This window comes from Canis aureus, chromosome 27 (genome assembly GCF_053574225.1).
Source record: "Canis aureus isolate CA01 chromosome 27, VMU_Caureus_v.1.0, whole genome shotgun sequence".
In the NCBI taxonomy this organism is placed as follows: Eukaryota; Metazoa; Chordata; class Mammalia; order Carnivora; family Canidae; genus Canis; species Canis aureus.
The window spans coordinates 47664959-47689283 of record NC_135637.1 but is presented as its reverse complement, the minus strand read 5'-3'; the positions used below and the strand labels follow the sequence as shown (position 1 = coordinate 47689283).

Genomic DNA, 24325 nt, shown 5'->3' with positions numbered 1-24325 from the left:
ACACTAAAAGTGTTTACTAATATGCAATAAGATCATGCTAGCAACTGTGAGGAATCTAAAGTTCCTTCAGAAACTACCGCAACCTCTGGTAGTTTACAGTTTATACAGAAAACATGTAAATAATATGTGCAACCTCAACACAGCTGATAACCTTTATTTTTACTTCTCACCCATCTTAGAGTTTAACTTTGCTTTTTGCTTCATCTGTCAATTCACATACACACAGGGACATTCTTGCATTGGTGATTCACGTAAACTTTACTGATGTTTTCTTTAGGAGCTGGAGAAGTTTACATAGCACATCGTGAATTCACGTGGATAGTTAGCCATTTGTTCTGTTTTCCATGTTTCTCTCTAATTAGCCATACAAGTGTCCAGTCATCACTTTCAGTTTTCTTTTCTTCTGCAAAGTTTGTCCTGTTCCAGAGCACTGGGCTTTTCTCCACCCTGCATATTGTACTCGGCAAAGCAAAACCATAGAAATGAGCAGATGCGACCTCATGTTCCACAGATAATGATACACGGGGCCAGTTCATTCAGTCCAAATACAACACGGTAAAAAGTGCTTTATCAAAGGAATACGTGCTTTGTGGCTTCAGAGATGGAAGAGTTTATTTCTGACTAGGAATGCTGAGGGATTTCAGGGAGTGACAGTTCAGTTGGACTTTGGAAAACTTTAGAGTTATGGAAATGGATAGTGGAGAGTGGGAGATGAGAGAACAAAGACAGGGCATTTAAGATGGAACAATCTGAGTGCGTGGGAGCAGAGTGAACTGGCATGCTCATGTAAGGATCTGTTGAGCTAAATCCCAAATTGCAAGCTTGCATCAAGGACAGCTGTAAGATTTACTAAGATAAAATAATTCAAGAATATTACAAAGCAATGAGAAGATGGCCAATGATATGGGATGATAAGAGTTCAGAGGAGGGAGAGTGTAAGTGGGTTAGAGTAAACCTAAAGGAACTAATATATGTCTTAAAGGGCAGTTATGGTGTGGAGGGGTTGTAGGCTTAAAGACAATGTTTCCCAACACTTTTCCATGGATTCTTAATTCTCTAGATTTTTCCACAGAGCAAGGTGTTTCCATGGCTTAGTTAATTTTCGAGGGCTGCCATAACAAAGTACCACAAACTTGGATAGATTTATATAACAGAAATTTATTCTCTCATGGCTCTGGAAGCTACAAGTCTAAAATCAAGGTGCCAACAGGGCTGTGCTTCCTCCAAAACTAATCATCCACCTGCCTAGTTTAGCTTCTGCTGGTTGAAGCAATCCTTCATGTTCTTTGGCTTGTGTCACATAACTCCATTCTCCTCCCCTAAGTTCACAAGGTCATGTACCCTTTGTGTGGGTTGTGTCTAAACCTCCCTCTAATGAGGACACAGTCACTGTATTCAGGCCCACCGTAATCTAGTGTGACCTCATTGTAGCTTGATTAGAACTGGCGTCTTAGCTCTAGCTGATATAACACAACACTTATAGGCTGGGAGGCATAAACCAAAGTTTATTTTCTCATAGTTTTGGAGGCTGGGAAGTCCAAGATGAAGGGATGGGCAGATTCTGTGTCTAGTGAAAGTGCTATTCCTGGCCTGCAGATGGGTGCCTCCTTGCCGTGCCCTCCTATGGTGGAGAGAGAAAAGGAGAGGGAAGGGAGGAAGAATTAGGAGGAAGAGGAGGGTGGGAGTGGGAGGGGGAGAAGGAGAGAGAAAGAGGAAGCATGTCTGGTGCTTCTTTTTATAAGGGTACTAGTCCTACTGGACTCAGTTAACCTTTTTTTTTTTTTTTTTTTTTTTTTTTTATTTAAAACAGATAACTTTAATACCATAATAACACCTAAAAAATTAACAAAGATTCATTATTATTATGAAATACCAGTTGGTGTTCAAACTTCCAATCATCTCATGAATAAAATTTTTACATGATTTAAATAAATTCAAATAAGTGGGTTGAATCATGTTCCCCAAAAAGATTTATTGAAAGCTAAATCCCTGGTACTTGTGAATCTGATCTTATTGGAAATAACCTTTATAGATACTATGCTCTGAATTGTGTCCCAATATTTAAATGTTAAAGCCCTAACTACTAATGTGACTGTATTTGAAGTAAGAAAGTAATTAAGGTTACTTAATTAAGTAATTAAGTAATTAAGTAATTAAGGTTACTTTCTTACTTCAAATACAGTCACATTAGTAGTTAGGGCTTTAACATTTAAATATTGGGACACAATTCAGAGCATAGTATCTATAAAGGTTATTTCCAATAAGATCAGATTCACAAGTACCAGGGATTTAGCTTTCAATAAATCTTTTTGGGGAACATGATTCAACCCACAACAATGGCCAAATAAACTTTGGAAATATTCTTTATCTTTTTCTTAGATATTCATAATGAAAGTTTGCATGACTGAGGCGGGCACTTGACAGGATGAGCACTGGGTGTTATTCTGTATGTTGGCAAATTGAACACCAATAAAAAATAAATTTATAAAAAAAAAAGGTCTGCATGTTCTAGGTTCTGAGAAGTTCTAGAAAACAACAACAACAACAAAACTTTTATGTTTACTAAATGCACATGCCCAGGAAACTGCCCCCTTTAAACATATATAACATCTATTAACTCATTCTGAGAAATGAACTCTGGGAAAGAATGTCCCAGGACATTTCAAAATTGGGAGATCATTTGTTCCCCACACTTAAAAGTGCTATTGGTTAGGAGCAGCTGTGCAATAATTCAGAAAGACAGACCACAAGAGCAGAAGCATATAGTGAATAAGAAACTCTTTCCCTTGAAACTTTTTTTGCCATCAATATCAAGGCCAGGGGAAGGGTGGCCTACCTGACAAGCCCCCTTCCCCCTGAATATTGCAAATATCCCTCAAATCACAAGTCACCATTTTAAAATGTACTGTTCCTCCATTTCCATTTCTATACATATATTTTTTAAAGATTATATTTATTTATTCATTAGAGACAAAGAGAGAGGCAGAGACACAGGCAGAAGGTGAAGCAGGCTCCATGCAGGGACCCTGATGTGGGACTCGATCCCAGCTCTCCAGGATCACACACTGGGTTGAAGGCAGACACTTATCCACTGAACCACCCACGTGCCCCTCTATACACATATTTTGTTTGCATAATTTATTTGAGAGTTGTGGACAGTGACTATACTTACTGACTATATGACATGGTGCAGCTTCAGAAGAACATACCCAAGAGTGACAGGAGGACACAGTCTGTGGGCCAGCGAGTGACCCTGAGACTGTACCTACCTTCCATGGGTGAGAGATGTGGTTCTGTTCCATGGCTCCTATGTCTCCAGGACGAGGAAATCTCAGCAGACATAGAATTTCAAAAGATGGGCTAGAGGAGGTTTTACTTGATGGGTGAAGGGACTCCAAGAGCTAACACTTTGTGACTTCTTCATTTGTTTTCAGATTGGAAATTAATGCGGGATTACACTTAGAAAATTATGTGCAGTTGATCACAATGAGTTTCTTTTTTTTTAAGATTTATTTATTTATTTATTCATGAGAGACATAGAGAGAGAGAGAGAGAGAGAGAGAGAGGCAGAGACACAGGCAGAGGGAGAAGCAGGCTCCACGCAGGGAGCCTGAGGCGGGACTCAATCCTGGGACTCCAGGATCGTGCCCTGGGCCAAAGGCAGCTGCCAAACCACTGAGCCATCCATCCAGGGATCCCCATCTTTTTTTTTTTCATATATATGTATACTTTTATATTGGAGTTCGATTTGCTAACATATATTATAACACCCAATGCTCATCCTGTCAAGTGCCCCCCTCGGTGCCCATCACTCATCCCTCTGCCCACTACCCCTTGTTTGTCTCCCAGAGTTAGGGGTCTCTCATGTTTTGTCACACTCTGATTTTTGCCACTCATTTTCTCTCCTTTCCCCTTTAATCCCTTTCACTATTTTTTTATATTCCCCATATAAGTGAAACCATATAATGATTGTCCTTCTCTGATTGACTTACTTCCCTCAGCATAATACCCTCCAATTCCCTCCACGTTGAAGCAAATGGTGGGTATTTGTCGTTTCTAATGGCTGAGGAATATTCCATTGTATATATAGACCACATCTTCTTTATCCATTCATCTTTCTTTTTTTAAGTTTTTTATTTATTCATGAAAGACACACACACACACACAGAGAGAGAGAGAGAGAGGCAGAGACACAGACAGAAGGAGAAGCAGGCTCCATGCTGGGAGCCCGATGTGGGACTTGATCCCGGGACCCCAGGATCACACCCTGGGCTGAAGGCAGGTGCTCAACTGCTGAGCCACCCAGGGATCCCCGTCCATTCATCTTTCGATGGACACTAAGGCTCCTTCTACAGTTGGCTATTGTGGACATGGCTGCTATAAACATCGGGGTGCACGTGTCTCGGCTTTTCACTGCATCTTTATCTTAGGGGTAAATCCCCAGTAGTGCAATTGCTGGGTCATAGGGCAGCTCTATTTTTAACTCTTTGAGGAACCTCCACACAGTTTTCCAGAGTGGCTATACCAGTTCACATTCCTACTGGAAGCAGGACAATTTCTTCAATAATAGGTGCTGGGAAAATTGGACAGCCACGTGCAGAAGAATGAAATTTTGTGTCTTACACCAGTCACAAAAATAAACTCAAAATGAATGAAAGATCTAAATGTGAGACAAGATTCCATCCAAATCCTAAAGAACACAGGCAACACCCTTTTGAACTTGGCCACAGCAACTTCTCGCAAGATACATCCATGAAGGCAAGAGAAACAAAAGCAAAAATGAACTATTGGGACTTCATCAAGATAACAAGCTTCTGCACAGCAAAAGAAACAGTCAACCAAACTGAAAGACAACCTACAGAATGGGAGAAGATATTTGCAAATGACGATAAATGATGATAAAGGGCTAGTTTCCAAGATCTATAAGGAACTTCTTAAACTCAACAGCAAAGAAGCAAACAATCCAATCATGAAATGGGCAAAAGACATGAACAGAAATTTCACAATGATTTTCTTAATTTAACTTTCCCAAGTTCTTGTAACCATGACCAGAGCATCACCCTGGTAGTTGGACAAGTTTGTTATTTTCAAAGAGGTAGGTTCATTCATCCTTGATTTATAAGACTAATTGGTTAACTTTGATTTCTGCTTTACTATCTATAAAGAGACATTGGTGATTAATAGAAAAAGCACTAAGATTTTGCGAACATAAGTCATTGGTTAAAATCAGGAATAGCTGGATCCAGACATATTCATGCTCCAAAGCAACTCACTACAAAGCCATGTTTTTCATGTTATCAGAGACTAATTCAGTTAAGATAGATGCCTGCTGTCATAAATAAAGTACTAAATATCTTCCATAGCACTGTCTCCTAACAAGGGACACGTTAGGAGTCTTTGCTGGGTCTTTATCCTAAGCCTTCTCTGAAAAGGGCACAGTTGAATAGAAAACTTCATGGAACTGACTATTCAAAGTGCAAATAAATTTATCATTAGTCTTTAGAACACACAAATTTGGGAGAAGACTGCACCTAAGGAGTCATTTGGCCCATCCTCTAAATTATAGTGATGAGAAAAACTAACACCAAGAGAGGAAAATTAAACTAGTGTGCATTTCCTGAATGCCGTCTGTGCCAGGCCTTGTGCTAAATGCCTTCATATTTCATATTCACGGCCACTCTGGAAAGCTGCTACAGCTATCAAAGTTTTACAGTGGAGAAAAAATGAAGGTCTAACCTTTCCATAGATTGTATGGCTAGCGAGAGTTTAAGTGTGAACTTAAACCCAGTTTTTCTTCCATCAAATGTTCTTGACCTATTTTAAGATGAAATAATTTGCCCAAGGTCTAAACAAGCACATCCATCTCCTGACTTCTATTCTGACTTTTTTTTCTGGTCTTGCTGTATTATTTAAAGATTATTATGCTAAATTATTGATCCAAAGTCAATCTACTGAATATCCACCCCATGGATCAAGTAACACTATATAAAGAAGAACACCTGTAAATATTTGAACAGTAGTACATAAGCAGCATTTTAAAAGAAAGGAAATCGTCCATGCATGATGGATTGCTATGCGTTAGAAGAAAAGCACTGATTAATTTTCCCATTTGATGTTACACTATTTATCAAATGTTTTAAAGTAACCTTGCTTTCGGGTGTTGGTTAGGAAAGGCAGCAAGATTAAATAAATGAATATCGATTCTCTAAAATATTTTTTGGTGGATGCTGATTTAGCACCTCATTATTTCAGAAGGAATATTCATGTTTTTACCTATAATGCTCAGCAGCAAAACAACATTACACAAAAGCTTTTACCTGTTACTGAGTAAATACTTGATATTTATATTCAGAATAATCACTGATGGTCCTGTTGTGCCTACAGGGATGTAATTCACTTCAGGGATTTTTGCTGACCTTATACATTGCATAAATACTATCTGAGTGCTTTATTACTAGCTTCAGAATCATAAGGCTCAATTTAAAGCTCTAGAGTATTAGGTCTATGGACATATTTTATTTACCCAAATTAGGGAACAGGAAAGACACTTAAAAGTTGGGGTGCCTAGATGATGCAGCCTTAGTGGTTTCTGACTCTTGGTTTAGGCTCAGGTCATGATCTCAGAGTCCTGGGATAGAGCCCCCACGTTAGGCTCTCTGCTCAATGTGGAGTCTGCTGGAGATTCTCTCTCCCCCTGCCCCTCACCCTTCACCCCTTCTCTCTCTCTCTTTCTCTCTCAAATAAATGAGTCTTTAAAAAAAGATACTTAAAAGTTGTCCAATTATTTAGATATTTGTGGAATAAAGACAGCATGATAGTAAGTCTTATGTGCCAGCTTGGCCAGATTGTAGTAAGTACATGGTTGTTTGATCCAACACCAATTTCATAGACATAGCTAATATTTACAATCAGTGGACTTAAAAAAAAAAACAGATTTCCCTCCATAACAAGGCCCCATGAAAGGGCCTTATCCAGTTATTTGAAGACCTTAAGGGCAAAGACTAGGGTTTCCTGGAAAAGGAATTCTGCTTTAAAGCTGCAGCATCAAATACTGCCTGGCTTTCAGCCTGCTGGCCTGTGATTTTCTACCTCCATAATCATCTGAGCCAATTTCTTAAAATAAATCATAGATACAATATCTAATAACATATCGTAGTACCGGTGACCTTATATAATAAAGGTATGAGATTGTAACTTACTTTCAGGTTTTGTGATAATGAATACAATTATCCTTTAAGTGTTTGAATGGTTATTATTCACAACTCTTATGGCTGTAAATAAAGAAAATAAAATTAAAACATGGAAAAACAAACATGGAAAATTGTGGGTTCCTGCACCAGTGATAGAGTTAAACCTTAGGGGCCCATGAAACCAGGTGCAAGGTGGGGAATGTTGTGCACACTCCATGTGCAGCCTTACTTTCCACCTATGTTCCACCCACTTTCTCACCTGCAGGCCAACTTCACCTACCTGGTGGGAGAGGTTGCATCAAGCATTCTCAAGCAGCAAACCTCACAGCTTCTTTGCTCACTGAATCCCTTCCCTCATCGCCAGGTAGCAAGTCCTTGATGAAAGACTTGATTGGCTCAGCTTTAACCAGAGGCCATTCCCAGGACCATTCAAAAAACCAGAGGTGGGGCCAGGTAAGCTTTTTGTAGCTACTGTAGAAACACAGATGGGAGAAGGGATGCCATTTGGCTGACAAGACTGAAGATTTCTGAACCAGAATAAGAATTGACTGAATTTGCTCAGGATTTATTTCTTCTTTAAGTTAGGGAAATGGTCCTAATCAGATAATAACTGAATATGAATCAAGTAAGAACCCTTCAACAGAGTGAGCAGTTTTAAATTAGGAAAGAAATCATTAAAGGGTCTTGGCTTTTATGTTGGTAGTTTGGCAATAAACTTGTATACAAAATATCTCACCCAGCAGGGCAGGCATCTCAGCTTTGGCCTATGCAGGTTGATCTGATAAAATAATCCGTGTATTAAGTATAAAAAACTTGAATCATATTTCCTGTTGTAGATGAGTAATCATATTTTAAAAATGTACCACTTTATTTATGTTTTCTTGAAGGTTTTAGAAAAGAATCACTAAAATTTTTATTTTTTTGCTCAAATATAAATATTATCCCTAGTTAGAGAAAGTGCTAGTGGGATAAATACAGTAATCAAAAAGAGATTCTCTAATGGTACAATTTCTTCTCAATTAAAGAAATCATGAGTTGAAATATATTTTTAAATCTCATTTGCACACAGCTATGTAAAGCATCATGTTACCTTTCAGCTCTTTTGGCCATTTCCTGATCTATCTCTTTTCTTTGGAAGACCTTGCCTTTTCAGAGGTACTCTTCATTATGGCTCAGTATCGCTCACTCTACTTTACCTCTTAAGCCATAACTTCTATTTTCTGCTATACCAAAAGGATGGCCTTGTTTTAAGAATTAAATCAAGTTGAATTCTTCAGAGAACTCAAGGCACAGTAAGAGAAATGCCTATTGAATTTGGATTTCTACAAATTTCTACTCATCTCCCAATATTTGGGTCAGATATCAACTCCTTTTTGTAATTTACATACTTTCGATGCACCTATTTTCCTTTTCCAGACTGTGACCTACTTGAGAACAGGATTTTAATCCTAGTGATTTTCTTATCCCCAGGACTAAACACAGTGTCCCAAACATAGAACATTCAGTGAATGCTGAGTTGTGTTCAGGCTTAGTCTGCAGCAGAGTCCCCTGCAAAGGCACAGAGATATGAGAGGATATGTAGTAGTCAGGTACCAGGAGCATACAGTGCTTGGAGCCCACAGAGCTCAACCTGATGGTGGAAAGGTAAAATCAAGTGTCAGACATGTTCAAGACTGAACCTGAGGCTTTGGGGCGGGTTATGCAGAGCAGTTACTTGGATAGCCAGTGTTGCACCAGGAGCATACTGACACTAGTCAAATAAATCTGACCCAGATTAATATGTTGGACTTGCAGATTCGGAATTAGAAGAAAAAGGCCTTTTGGCAAATGAAAAGATTTATTTGGATTTTCCCTTCTTCCTTCCCCTGTATTGACTGAAGATTGCTGGCTATGGGAAATAGCCCTGGGTTTTATTATGTTATAATACCTGAATTGGTGTGAGTAAAATTCCTTGCAGCAGCCAGGAGTGGAAAGTATCAGAGGAAAAATATTTTAGAGAATACTGCAGATCAATATGGGAAAAATGAAGATCAGTTGACTAGTCTGAAAAAAGAGAGAAGGGAAAAATTTTATTACCACCAAAACCAACTGGAGATAGAATGCAGGAGCATAAAGGAAGCTTGAACCTGGGAGAAGATAGATTTAAAAATGAGGGGAGGTAAGAAAGAAAGATGAGGGTGGTGGGGTATGTGTTGTCAGCTGCAAGTTGTGGGAAAGGCCAGGCTGGATTAAAGAAAACCAGTCAGGACTGGGATATGTGAATAAGAGAAGAATGGGTAACAAATATGGAGGAGTAAGAAATAATTTTTACTCATTTTATTTTATTTTTATTTTTATTCAAATGACTAAAATATAATGTGTTATTAGATTCAGGGGTAGAGGTTAGTGATTTATCAGTCTAATATAATACCCAGTTCTCACTACATTACATGCCCTCTTTCATGTCCATCACCCAGTTACCCCATCCCCCAACAACCTCCCCTCCAGCAACCTTCAGTTTGTTTCCTATGATTAAGAGTCTTTTATGGTTTGTCTTCCTCTCTGATTTCATCTTGTTTTATTTTTCCCTCTTTTGTCCTGTGATCTTCTGTTTTGTTTCTTAAATTTCACATATGAGTGAGACCATATGATAATTGTCTTTCTCTGATTGACTTATTTTGCTTAGCATAATATCCTCTAGTTCTATCCACATTGTTGCAAATGGTTGATTTCATTTTTGTGATGGCTGAACAGTATTCATATATATATATGTATGAATATATATTAATTCAATATGAATGTTCAATATATGAATATTCTCTCTCTATACACACACACACACACATCAATGGACGTCGAGGCTCTTTCCACAGTTTGGCTGTTGTGGACATTGTTGCTATGAACATTGGGGTGCAGTTGCCCCTTCATTTCACATCTGTATCTTTGGTGTCTATACCCAGTAGGGCAGTTACTGAGTCATAGAGTAGCTCTATTTTTAACTTCTTGAGGACTCTCCACACTGTTGTCCACAGTGGCTGCACCAACTTGCATTCCTAACAACAGCGTAAGAGAATTCCCCTTTCTCCACATCCTTGCCAAGATTTATTGTTTCCAGTCTTATTAGTTTTAGTTGTTCTGACTTGTACTTCCTTGGGGTTTTTGATTTGTATTTCCCTGATGTGCATTTTTTAATGTATATGTTGGTCATTCATATGTCATTCAAGACATTCATATGTCTTCTTTGGAGAAATGTCTGTTCATGTCTTCTGCACAGTTCTTGATTGGATTATTTGTTCTTTGAGTGTTGAGTTTGATAAGTTCTTTATAGATCTTGGATACTAGCCCTTGATCTGATATGTCATTACAAATATCTTCTCCCATTCTGTAGGTTGTCTTTTCATTTTGTCAACTGTTTCCTATGCTGTGAAGAAGCTTTTTCTCTTGATGCAGTCCCAATAGTTCATTATTACTCTTGTTTCTCTTGCCTTTGGAGACATGTCTAGCAAGAAGTTATTGTGGTCAGAGGTTTCTACCTGTTCTCTAGGATTTTGATGGATTCCTGTCTCTCATTTAAATCTTACTTCCATTTTGAGTTTGTCTTTGTGTATGGTGTAAGAAAGTGGTCCAGTTTCATTCTTCTGCATGTGATTGTCCAATTTTCCCCAGCACAATTTATCATAATATGTTCTGATAATCGTTTATATTTCTTTGGTGTTGCTTGTGGTCTCTCCTTTTTCATTCATGATTTTATTTATTTGTGACCTTTCTGTTTTCTTTTTATAAGTCTGGCCAGGGGTTTATCAATCTCATTAATTCTTTCAAAGAACCAGCTCCGGGGACACCTGGGTGACTCAGTGGTTGAGCATCTGCCTTTGGCTCAGGTCATGATCCCAGTGTCTGGGATTGAGTCCCACATTGGGCTCCCTACAAGGAGCCTGTTTCTCCCTCTGCCTTTGTCTCTGCCTTTCTCTTTCTATCTGTCATGAATAAATAAATAAAATCTTTAAAAAGTAAAAACACAAACAAGGAACCAGCTCCTAGTTTTGTTGGTCTGTTCTACTGGTTTTTTGGTTTCTATTTCATTGTTTCTGCTCTAAACTTTATTGATTCCCTTCTCCTGCTAGGTTTAGGCTTATCTACTATTCTTTCTCCAGCTCCTTTAGCTGTAAGATTAACTTGTGTATTTGAGACCTTTCTTGTTTCTCGAGAAAGGCTTGTATTGTTATCTATTTCCCTCTCAGGATTGCCTTTGTTGCATCCCAAAGATTCTGAACAGTTGTGTTTTCATTTTCATTTGTTTCCATGAATTTAAAAAAATTCTTCTTAAATTTCTTCTTTAACTCATTCATTCTTTAGTATGATGCTCTTTACCTTCCGTGTGTTTGAGTCTTTCCAAATTTTCTCTTGTGATTGAGTTCCAGTTTCATAGCATTGTGGTTTGAGAATATAAAGGGAATGATCCTAATCTTTCAGTAGCAGTAGAGACCTGATTTGTGTCCCAGTATGTGACCTATTTTGGAGATTGTTCCATGTGTACTCGAGAAGAATGTGTATTCTGTTGTTTTAGGATAGAATGTTCTGAATATGTGTGCGGCCCATCTGTTCAAGTGTGTCATTCAAAGCCATTGTCTCCTTGCTGATATTCTGCTTAGATTATCTGTCCATTGCAATAGGTGGGGTTTTCAAGTCCTCTACTATTATTGTATTATTATCAATGGGTTTCTTCAATTTTGTTATTAACTGATATATACAATTGACTGTCTCATCTTAGAGGCATAATATTTACAATTGTTAATTCTTCTTTTAGATAGACCCTTTAATTATGATATAGTGTCCTTCTTCATCTCTTATTACAGTCTTTGGTAAAATCTAATTTGTCTGATATTAGGTTTGCCACCCCAGTTTTCTTTCAATGTCCATTAGGATGATAAATATTTTTCCACCCCCTCATTTTCAATCTGGAAGTGTCTTTGGGTCTAAAATGAGTCTCTTGCAGACAGCATATTGGTGAGTCTTACTTTTTTATCCAACCTGATACCCTATGTCTTTTGATTGGAGCATTTAGCTCATTACATTCAGAGTATTGAAAGATATGAATTTAATGACATTGTGCTACATATAAAGTCCCTGTTTCTATAGATTGCCTCTGCTCTTCTTGGCTTGTGTTACTTTCAGGCTCTCTCTTTGCTTAAAAGATTGAACAGTGAATTGACATCATCATTTTCAATTTTATATCAACTTTTTTTCACTATGAATGTTTTCATTATCTCCCTTTAAAAGATGAATATAATAAATACCTTTTGAAAGCTGTGCAAATACAAACTTAGGTGCTCTGTCAGTGTCCTTTAGCTGAACATGATGAGGGGGTGATGATCAAAAGTCTGCAGTAGATGAAAGTAGCATATTTGTGGTTATCTCTACATCATTTGTCTGTCTGTCTATGTATCTATCTATCCATCAATCAATCATCTACCTATCTATTGGTTGTCTTCTGCACTAAACTTCAACTGTCTTAATTTTAGTCTCCTGTGTTCTGGATTTTATTGTTTGTTGGCTATGTAAATTTCATCTCAGGCATCAAGTTAAAACCAATCAATGAACTAAAACAGACAAAAACCACTACTACCTAAGGCAACAAGTGCAAACTTGCAGTTACTTTCCTTCTTTATCTATTAAGAATACTTGGAAAAAGAAAAACATATCAGTTATTTGTCACACTGTTTCTCTTATTTCTAACCACCTTTCCCCTTCCAATTGCATAGAGATCCAACAGGTCAGATAACAGACCTTTTTCCTATCTTGGGTTGGCATGAGAACATGCTTGTGCATGTGATTAGGGTTGGAGAGTTGGATTCATGCTGGGCTTTCTCCATGTTTGGGCTCTCTCCATGGTCCTGGTATCCCTCCATGTTTCCCACCACTTGCTGGAACTCAAAGGATTAAAAGATAACCTTAATTAAATTCCTTCTTCCTTGCTAAGTGAAGAAGGCACAGGTTTTTTTGCATGAAGGTCGCTGAACTAATATCACATTGTCCTCTAAGCCAGCCCAAATCTGAGCTGAAGTCTAAAATCCTCAACTCTGTAGGAAAATTTTAGTTTCTAAAAATTTGGCTTCTATCATGGTGATATTGAGAGTGGGTGTACCAGTGACTTCTTGATTTTACATGGGTTTCGGTTTTAATCGCACTTAATATGATTTTATAAGATTTACAACTCTTTGGCTCAATGCTCTGTGTGCTTTTAGCATGAAGGAGTTCAATCTACAGTGTTGCTTCAGATTGTGATTGAATCTGGACCAAAGTAGGAGTTAATATTTTCATTGGTAAATATAGCAGGGGTATCCAGGTAATTCTGCTTCCAACTCTGGTATTAAAACTTATTATATAAATATTAAGCATCTACTACTAAGTGTTACTATAACACATTTCCTTACTGATGGCACATGAAATGTAAAAAAAAAGTGCTGATTATTTTGAAGTACAATATGATTGGAAAACTAGATAAGAAAACTAATATATATTTCAAGAGCTGACTATCTCATTTAAATATTATAAAAAACATTCAGAATAGTAACTCACATTCACATTTTATTGACCAAGAATCTGAGCTTATAGAGTTTAAGTGATTTGTTCAAATCTCATTGAGTTGTCAGTAAAATTGGGATTTAAGCTTGAGTTTTCTGATTTCATATCTGTATCTTTTTTCAATTAATTATACTGTGGTTGCATATTTTTAAAAATTATTTTAGGGGATTCCTGGGTGGCTCAGTGCTTTGGTGCCTGCCTTTGACCCAGGGCATGATCCTGGAGTCCCAGGACATCAGGCTTCCAGCGTGGAACCTGCTTCACCCTCTGCCTGTGTCTCTGCCTCTGTCTCTCTCTCTGTGTGTGTCTTTCATGAATAAATAAATAAAATCTTTTTAAAAAATTATTTTTTTTTCAGTTTTCAATGAATTGTCTGCCAAGAAATTTTCCCATTATCTTTATTATGGGGCAGAATTAGAGTTAAGAAATACTATTATAAACTTATGTCCCATGTGCTAGCTTATGGTAAAAATGAAATCCTATTTACATTAATAATATTAGGGATCCCTGGGTGGCGCAGTGGTTTGGCACCTGCCTTTGGCCCAGGGCGCTATCCTGGAGACCCAGGATTGAATCCCACGTTGGGCTCCCAGTGCATGGAGCCTGCTTCTCCCTCTGCCTGTGCCTCTGCCTCTCTCTCTCTGTGTGTGACTATCATAAATAAACAAAAATTTAAAATAATAATAATAATAATAATCAGTGGCTCCATACTTTTAGCCTTATCTGAGAGAATATTCTCTTTCAGATGGATAGCCTGTCTAGAGTAATAATCTTTGAGGTTCCTAAACCCAACATTTCACTCTCAAATATTCCTTCCTATCTATTGGAGTAGGTGCTACAGCCTGCCATTTTATGAATATTTGCTTCTAAAAGGACCCTTGGCCAAGTCTCTGGCCAGAGTCTTGCTGCCAACAAGTAGAAAATAAGCAAGGACCCCTTCCATGTCTGCCCAACACCACTGTCGGGGCTTCTTAGAACTTCCCATGAAGAAAAAAAAAAAGAAAAAGAAGAAAAAAAAAAAAAGAAAAAAAAAAAGAAAAAAAAGAAAAAAAAAAGAAAAAAAAAAAAAAAGAACTTCCCATGAAAGAGCACATTTTAAGTGTCCTTCACAGAAGAAAACTTGAAGAAAGGGAAGTTGTGGACTGTGTTGCTCCTGGGTAGAAGTGATCCTGAAAAGAATCAGCATTGTACAGAGGGAAATAGAGTCTCAGGTCTTCTGAGATGGGGTCTCTGCTAGCATCAGTGGTCTGAGTGGTGTAGGAAGGAGAAGGAAGAAAAGGATCCTCCTCACCTAACCCGTTTAGTTCCCTGTGAGATATGGTTTTGAGGGTTTGAGGAACCTGTTGACTTCCTGAGCCCTGGGCTTGCCAACAGCGCCACAGTGCTGGAAAAAGAGCTTTGCAACCTCAGCAATATACTGAGTTTGTAACAGGTCCCTGGGTGCCGGTGCTTCCCTTCTTTGGGAGCAGTGGGAAGAAGGTATCACAATCCTTTCCTGTGGATGATTCCATTTTAGACTACCTTAAGCTCTCAAAGAAATTCTACAACATTGAACTCTGGAAGGAAAAAAAAAAGGTGGTTTAGATGTTATGATTATTTCTTTTACAAGAAATTCTTTGTTTTTTTTTAAGCAGAGATTCCCAGTTTCTCAAGTAGCAACCAGCAACAAATGGCAATACAAGAAGAGGGAGTATATGCCAAATTAAAAACTATATCTGTTACACTTATATGTAATACATTATATGATGATAATACAGTGTTTTTTTTTAAACAAATACTGGCATTTTGAAAATTGTAAATGATTAAACTTTGTTGGGCATCTGGATGGCTCAGTCAGTTAAGCATCTCTTGATTTGGGCTCAGGTCATGATCTCAGGATCATGAAACCGAGCCCTGTGTTGGGCTCCATGCTGGGCTGACTTAATAATGACTATATTCAACAATATCCAAGCCTTAAAATATGCTGGTATTTCATTTTAAATAAACTATACTTTTTTTTCCTAAGTAACAGTTGTTAATTTAGAAAGACAGTGGAGAACTAGAAAATGCAAATTTTTCAGTTGAAAAAAAAAATATCTTTGATCCAACCTCTGGAAACATAAAAAAATGTGTTTCTAATTAAATATATCACCATAGTGAACTCGAACACCTTTGACAATATAATATTGAGAATAGGTTATACCTTGTCTGACAATACATTTTTTTAACTTTTATTTATCTATGATAGTCACACAGAGAGAGAGAGAGAGAGGCAGAGATACAGGCAGAAGGAGAAGCAGGCTCCATGCACCAGGAGCCCGACGTGGGATTCGATCCCGGGTCTCCAGGATCGCGCCCTGGGCCAAAGGCAGGCGCCAAACTGCTGCGCCACCCAGGGATCCCTGGCAATACATTTTTAAGAGGCATTTTGTCTTAATATATTTGGCCTTGATAATTAACAATTAATGCTTTTATTTTATTTTTTTTTCAATTAATGCTTTTAAAAACATACTTTAATTTTATTGGTGCAGAAAGTATGGATCCTAAAAGTTAGTTGTCTCCTATAGTAAAGTCCTTTTGCAACCTAGTGCTTGCTGCGTAATAGCAATATACAATCTTTTCTATTAAGAAAGAAACCTTTATTTTCTTGGTCTTTTTTTTTTAAATTTTTTTAACTTTTATTTATTTATGATAGTCACACACACAGAGAGAGAGAGAGAGAGCGAGAGGCAGAGACACAGGCAGAGGGAGAAGCAGGCTCCATGCACCGGGAGCCCGACATGGGATTCGATCCCGGATCTCCAGGATCGCGCCCTGGGCCAAAGGCAGGCGCCAAACCGCTGCGCCACCCAGGGATCCCTATTTTCTTGGTCTTTGAGATATAAGGTGATTTTTCTTCTTCTGAAGCAAGTGACTGAATGTGCAGTTTTATGTATGGATCTGAGGCTGCTGTGTTATCACAGTGAGACAGCTGGGAAAGCAGATAGACTCTCAGTGTCAGCCATATCAGCTGTATTATGTGGGAAGAAGTAGCAGCCAGAGCACTTCAATCATGGCCATGTAAAATATTGTGCAGGTAGGAATGAGGGATGAAAGTGATTCTTGTTAATTCATTGAATATTGCTATTAATGTGGCTTTAATAAAATAAAGAGGCAGACAGAGTGAGTTTGAGCTACTGCAAAGTGGGTAAGAGTAGATAGTAAAGCCATGGGAGAGGTGATTCAGAAAACAGTGTTAGAATTTGGGGAGCTAAAAGGTAGACCATGGCTTGTTTATCCAGTCACCTGTTGAAGGACATTTGGATGGTCCAGGCGTTGACTCTAATTCTAAAGTGGCTTCTTCAAGCTAACTCTAGGCTTCTGAGGGTTTATGGGCCTCCCATACCTCTGGGCTTCTTTACTATTCTTTTCTTTACTATACTGATATCATCTTCTAAGTCTTTTGATCTATATGGCCACTGAAAATTTAAGAACAGTGCTTCCATTTTACCTCTTCTACTATGGGTGGTGTGCCACCGCCTTAGGTCATGTGTGAAATAGCCACAGTTGGTTTTTTTTCCAAAAGCTTACCAGCTTCCCCTACCAAATCCAGTCAAGTTTGCCATCAGACCCAACAATTTGGACTTTCCCCTACCTATCTGTAGGTTAGAGAATAAATCTTCCTACCTCCCAGCATGCCTGGAAGCTCAGCTCCAGGGGGAAAGGGAACCCTCCCCCGTTCTTCTTTCCCTTTTCTCTCTACAATAAAAGTGAAGCATAAGAGGAAAGCTTTGGGTTTCCATCTCTACATTTCATATTTTCCTCCGTTGGATTCTGGGTGTATAATAGAACTCTATAATCCAATCTTCTAGTCTGTCTCTATAGAGGGAATGAAACATCTTTCAAATCTATTACCTTGCTGAGGATTCAACAGCTTTATGTTACGTATAAGAAACTCAATAGTAATTCCCCCTCTTTGAATTCTTGTTTGAGCAATTCTAATCACCCCCTAACCTATCCATCAAGAGATAAAATACATCTTGATTACTGGAGAAAAGATTAAGTACATTAAATACAAGGGTAAGACATATTCATTTGGCTTAAAATATTCTTCTAAGTATATGTATATAAAGATTTTTATTGTGTATAAGGATTTTTAGTAGCAACACTGAAAACGTTTGAAATTATTTTAAATGGCAACGGAGAAAGATTGAGCAGTTTTATTACATTCACAGTAAGGATTATCATTCAACTATTAAAAAAGAATGAGAACTAAATGTACATAAATGTTATAGAAAACTATGTAAATCATGATTCCATTAAAAAATTAAATAAAATCTCCTGCAGAAGTGTATACATAATTCTCTATGTTAGTGAAAATATATAAAACCCGTGGAACAACAACAACAACAAAACGCAGTCCAACCTGTCAACTTTAGGTACTCGCAGTGGGATTGAAGAGGTTAAGGAATACCATTGACTTTCTGAAAATTTTATGCCTCTAAAATTGAATGTAAACATGTTTATAATGAAGTAAAATTAAGTTTTAAAATAAAAAAGAGAAAAAAATAAAATGAAAGCCTTATTAGGCATTGCTATAAACTGAATTTTGTCCCCACATTTTTGTGTTGAAGGAGTAACCATAGTGTGATGTTATTTGGAGTTGAGGCCTTTGAGAGGTTATTGGATTTAAGTGGGATCATGAGTGAGGGGACTTCAGGATGGGATTACTGCTCTTGTGAGGAGGGACACCAAAGAGCTTTCCTCTCTCTCTCTCTCTTTCTGCCAGGACAGGACAAAAGGAGAAGGTTGCTTTCTGCAATCCTAAGAGAGTCCTCACTGGGGAATTGGATTGGCCAGCATCTGGATCTTAGACAGCTTCCAGAACTGGGAGAAATGAATTCCTGTTTCTTATGCCCCTCAGTCTTTGGTATTTTGTTATATAGCAGCCTGAGCAGATTAAAATATTGGTACTGAGAAGTGTGGCAATGCTGTAACAAATACCTCAATATGTGGAAATGACTGGAGCTAGATAATGAAGAGTTTTGAAGTGCAAGTTAGAAATGTGGATGTTAAAGTGTTGAAGGAATCATTTGGTTCCTCCTAACTGCTTTTAGTAAAATACATGAAGAAAAAAATAAATTGAAGAAGGAATTATTAAATAAAAAGAAATCAGAACTACTAACTATTTTAAAATATATATATTCAATCTGGGGACGCCTGGGTGGCTCAGTGGTTGAGTGTCTGCCTTTGGCTCAGGGCATGATCCTGGAGCCCCAGGATCAAGTCCCGCATCGGGCTCCCTGCATGAAGCCTGCTTTTCCCTCTGCCTATGTCTCTGCCTCTCTCTCCCTCTCTCTCTCCCTCTTTCTCAAATAAATAAATTAATAATAAATAATTATTATATTATTATAATAAATAATTCTATTTATATTGCAGAAAATGAGAAAGTGTGTCTGGAAGACAGCACCGAAGATGTTGGACTGTCACTTGATAAGTAGATTATGGGGTCATCCCATCAGAAACACTGTGCATTTGAACTGAAGGGGACAGAGACGGGATAAAGTGAAGGGAGGTTGTCAGACTTCTTAGATATGACAGGGCTGGGCCATGGGGCTATTTGGATGTGATTGTGTGTGCTTTTCCAAGACAAGGGGAAAAATGAACCAAGGAATTTAGAGATCACTGGAGCTGCCCTCATGATTTCAAAGTGTGTGTGTGTGTGTGTGTGTGTGTGTGTGTGTGTGTGTGTGTATGAGAGAGGAGGGGGCTGTTTTGGTTTCAATAGGTGAGACGATTGCCACTTGGAACACTGGGAGGTGAGCTTCTTGGAATCTCAGGAGTTTGCCCATGGCCTAGCAGAGCCTTCGGGAAATAAGACCTGCTCCAGTGGGTTTGGAACGTATAGTACAGAACCAAAGAGGGTTATTTTCAAGCTTCAAGATCTAGCAATTAACCTTCTGTTTTGGGCTTGCTTGAGACCTATCACCCCTCTTTCTTTCCCTTTTTCTATTTTGAAAAAGAATGTCCATCCTATGTCTGTTCCACCATTATATTTTAGAAGCACAGCTCTTGTTTCACAGGTGCATCACTGGAGAGGAATCTTGCCTCAGATCTGGAATCTCACTCATTTTATATGACTTATGTTTTATTTAAATAAGACTTTGGGCTTTAGATTTTAGAGCTGATGCTGGAATGAATTAAGACTTCTGTGGATATTAGGATGGAATGCAAGTGATAAGACATGAACTCAGGGGTCAGAAACAGAAGACTATGGACTGAATTGTGTTCCTCAAACTCCATATGTTGAAGCCCTAACCCCCAATGTGATGGCATTTGGAGATGAAGCTTTTGGAAGATAATTAGGTTTAGATGAGATCATGAAGATGAAGCCATCATGATCAGGTTAGTGCCTTTATAAGAAGACATACCAACAAGATTTCTTTCTCTTTCTTTCTGCCATGAGATGACAGCCTGGGAAGGTGGCCATCAGCAAGCCCAGAGGAGACTCTGACCAGGGAACCTAATCCCCTGGTTGTCCTTGGACTTCCCAGCCTCCAGAGTTTGCATAATAAGTTCCTTTTGTTTTAGGCATCTGGTCTGTAGTATTTTGTTTTGGCAACTGAGTTGACTAAGGTAGATGTATAAAAATACATGAATGGAACTGATGTTGACACCTGCACCCCAATATTCATAGCAGCAATGTCCAAAATAGCCAAACTGTGGAAGGAGCTGAGATGTCCTTTGTCAGATGAATGGATAATGAAGATGTGGTATACACACACACACACATACACACACAATGGAATACTACACAGCCATCAGAAAGGATGAATACCTACCTACCATTTGCTTTGATGTGGATGGACCTGGAGGGCATTATTTTGAGTGAAATAAGTCAATCAGAGAAAGACAATTATCATATGGTCTCACTCAAATGTGGAATATAAGAAATAGTGAAAGGTACCATAAGAGAGTGAGGGAAACTGAATAGGGAAAATAGAGAGGAAGATAAAACAAAAAGTATATATTATCGTACTGTATTTTTCTTTTGATTATCTGGGGCTTCTGTTTTATTAAAAATAGCTAATTTATTTTTTAATGGTTTAATTTATGCTTTTATATATTCTCCAAATGTCCTGCATTACTTTAATAATCATAACATAATATATTTTATTATGTTTTGTAGGCAAGTTTCATTTTTAATAAAATGAAATCATAGTATTATCTAAATTGCTCAGAGAGAAGGTTCACGTAGCTAGTTGGTAGCAGTATTAGGATAAAAGGTGAGAACCCAAACTTATTTCCATGTATTTTCCATAATAACATGCTTTTTCTTAAAAAGTTATGTGTTGTCATTCTGCAATAGCAGGAGATTAACAATGATGGTATTTGAAGGCAATATGTTCTAAAATTTAGAGATTAATTGTATCAGTATAAAAATTTAAACAGTATATTACCTTCCATAAAATACTGATAACCTAAAAAAAATACTGATAACCTCTTAAACAAGACCTAGAAATCCAAAGTTTAGAGAGTCCAAATACATAAGTATTACATTTCAAATCAATGAGAGCTATTGTGTGGCAAAATGTATACATATTTTGTATGTTCTTTGTGTGTGGGTTTGTGTGTACGCTTATTAGTATTATGAATAAAAAGAAATGGAATGGCATAGAAGTTTCTTGATAGCATAAAAGTAGGAACAGGACTGTAGGCCTATATCGTTGCATGAGCATCTGATTTTTCCTCATGATTTTTAGAATATGCAAAAGCTGACCCTCTAATTCTCCCACATTAATATTCAGTTATGGGATTGTTTTGTATCACTATATTTCTTCTTTACCTTCCAAATCATAACCTACATGTCTATACGTTCATAGATAGAAAAATTTGAAAATCAAACCTAGATATCTGTGTACTTAAATGGAAATGAAACCCAAACTATTGTTTGTGCTAAATGATAATCAGTTATTATGTAAAATTCAGTAAGTGTTGTCTTGAATGTGGTCATATCCTAAATCACTTTCATGGGCACAGTGAAAGGTAAGAGTGTTGACTTCCTGGACCATTGAGGAACATGATAAAGAAACAACCAGGGAAAACAGAGAAATTGAAATGGCTGGAGAGACATAGACCCTCCATAGAACAGGTCAGTGGAGCCAGATTGTCTGAGTTTGAAGATTGGCTCTACAGTCTATACTGTGTGCATGATGAAGATAATTTAATTAATTTTTCTATATTGGTTTCTTCATCTGTAAAATGGAGATAGTAATTTCATTTCCTGCTTCAAGTACATGAGAACCACTCCATAATCTGAATAGTTCTGTAATACATTTTTTTCTCATAAATTTGGTACTAAAATTCAACAAGCAACAGAACTGGACTAGAATGTCTTTCATTTGCTATTCACAGATATTTTATTACATTTATTTATTCATTATTTATTTATTTATTTTTTGGTGACTTTGAGTTCAGTCACACTGAGAAAATATAAACAAGTAAACAAGTGTTGTAACTCCCACTACACCCCCCAACCAAGGTGTTATATAGAGAAGAGTAAAGGGAATATTTATTATAATCAGTAGTGCATAAAATGAAATTACTGCCTACATCTGATTGTCTGATCATTGCCGATTTTTTAGATGACTTTTACAAATAGAGTATCTAACTGAAATATCTAAAGAATATAATATGGGAAATAAATGTCTTCTCTCTTAAGGAAACAGTAAAAGAAATGGTTAAAGCTTCTCAGTGACCATGATAACCAAAACCTAATTTAAAAAAAAAAAAAAGAGAGAGAAAGAAAACGCGATCCTATGGAAAAATCAAAACAAAACAAAAAACAAAATTAAGATTTCAATTGTGTGTTGAGTGAGTGGACTCAACATCCAGGAAGTGAGCCTGAGTTACTGACTGCTACATGGAACACAAAAAAAATCAAGGATAACATACTATAATGAGATGAATATTGAGTGTGTTAACATCTTTTAATTAAAATAAATTGAGAAAATAATCATGTACCTGAAGACTTGAACTAATTTTTTATAAATTATAAGAAAAAATTAAATAGCAAACATCTTAGCTAAATGAATAGTTGGTGGGCAGAAAGACAGAGAGAGGGAAAAAGTTTATTTATCACCATAGTGATGGGCTGAGTCTAGGGAATAGTAGATACCTGTCTTAGAAAACACAGTAGCTAGAGTTGTTCTTTTTTTCTTTCTTTTTAATTTTTTTATAATGATACTTCAGCCATCAGAACTCCTCTAAGATTAGAGATATTGGGAAATTAACTCATAATATATTCTGTTTCTTGAGAGAACTTGTTTGCTTCCTTTCTTATATCCCCAAATTATTTTTTAAAACTTTATTTATTTATTTATTTATTTTAAATTCTATATTAAATTACATATAGTGTATTATTAGTTTCAGAGGTAGAGTTTTGTGATTCATCAGTTGGATATAACACTCAGTACTCATTACATCATGTGCCCTCCTTCATGCCCATCCCCTAGTGACACCATCCCCTCGCCCATCTCCCTTCCAGCAACCCTCAGTTTGTTTCTTGTAATTAAGAGTCTCTTATGGTTTGTCTCCCTCTCTCATTTCATCTTACTTATTTTTTCCTCCCTGCCCCTATGATCCTCTGTTTTGTTTCTAAAATTCCACATGAGTGAGATTATATGATAATTATCTTTCTCTAGTTGACCATTTTCACTGAGCATAATATCCTCTAGTTATATCCACTTCATTGCAGATGGTAAGATTTCATTTTTCTGAAAGCTGAGTAATATTTCATTATATACACACACATACACACACACACACATAAATATGATACATCTTCTTTATCCATCTTCTTTATCTGTCAATGCACATTAAAGCTCTTTCCGTAGTTTAGCTATTGTGGTCATTGCTGCTATAAGCATTGGGGTGCAGGTGCCCCTTCATATCACTACATTTGTATCTTTGGGGTAAATACCTAGTAGTGCAATTTCTGGGTCATTGGGCGGCTGTATTTTCAACTTCTTGAGGAAACTCCACACTGTTTTCCACAGTGGCTGCTCCAGTTTGCATTCCCACCAACAGTGTAGGAGGGTTCCCCTTTATCCACATCCTCATCAGCATCTGTCATTTCCTGATTTGTTAATTTTATCCATTCTCACTGGTATTCTCACTGGTATTCTCATTGTGGCTTTGAAATGTATTTCCCTGATGGCAAGTGAGGTGGAGCATTTTTTTCATGTGTCTGTTGGCCACATGTAGGTCTTCTTTGACGAAATGTCTGTCATGCCTTCTGCCCAATTCTTGACTGGATTATTTTTGGAAGGAGCTGTTGAGTTTTATAAGTTCTTTTGGATATTTCATACTAGTTCTTTATCTGATATATACTTTGCAAATAATAGTCTTTGATTTAAAATCCAATTTGTGTGATATAAGAATTGCTACCACAGCTTTATTTGATATCCATTAGCATGATAAATGGTTCTTCACCTCTCACTTTCAATCTGCAGGTATTTTCATGTCTAAAATGAGTCTCTTAGGGTGTCTGGGTGTCTCAATTGGTTAAGCGTCTGCCTTCAGCTCAGGTCATGATACCAGGGTCCTTGGAG

At 37.4% G+C, this 24325-nt stretch overlaps 1 long non-coding RNA gene across 1 annotated transcript in view; it reads left to right on the top strand.

Moving 5' to 3' along the window:
• LOC144299591 (uncharacterized) overlaps positions 1–19427 on the top strand; it is a 42107-nt gene extending 22680 nt beyond the window's left edge. The window contains exons 2-3 of the long non-coding RNA XR_013366277.1: positions 7555–7643; positions 19152–19427. This is a non-coding gene — a long non-coding RNA (uncharacterized LOC144299591). The remainder of the gene's footprint in view (positions 1–7554; positions 7644–19151) is intronic.
• The last annotated feature ends 4898 nt before the right edge of the window (positions 19428–24325 follow it).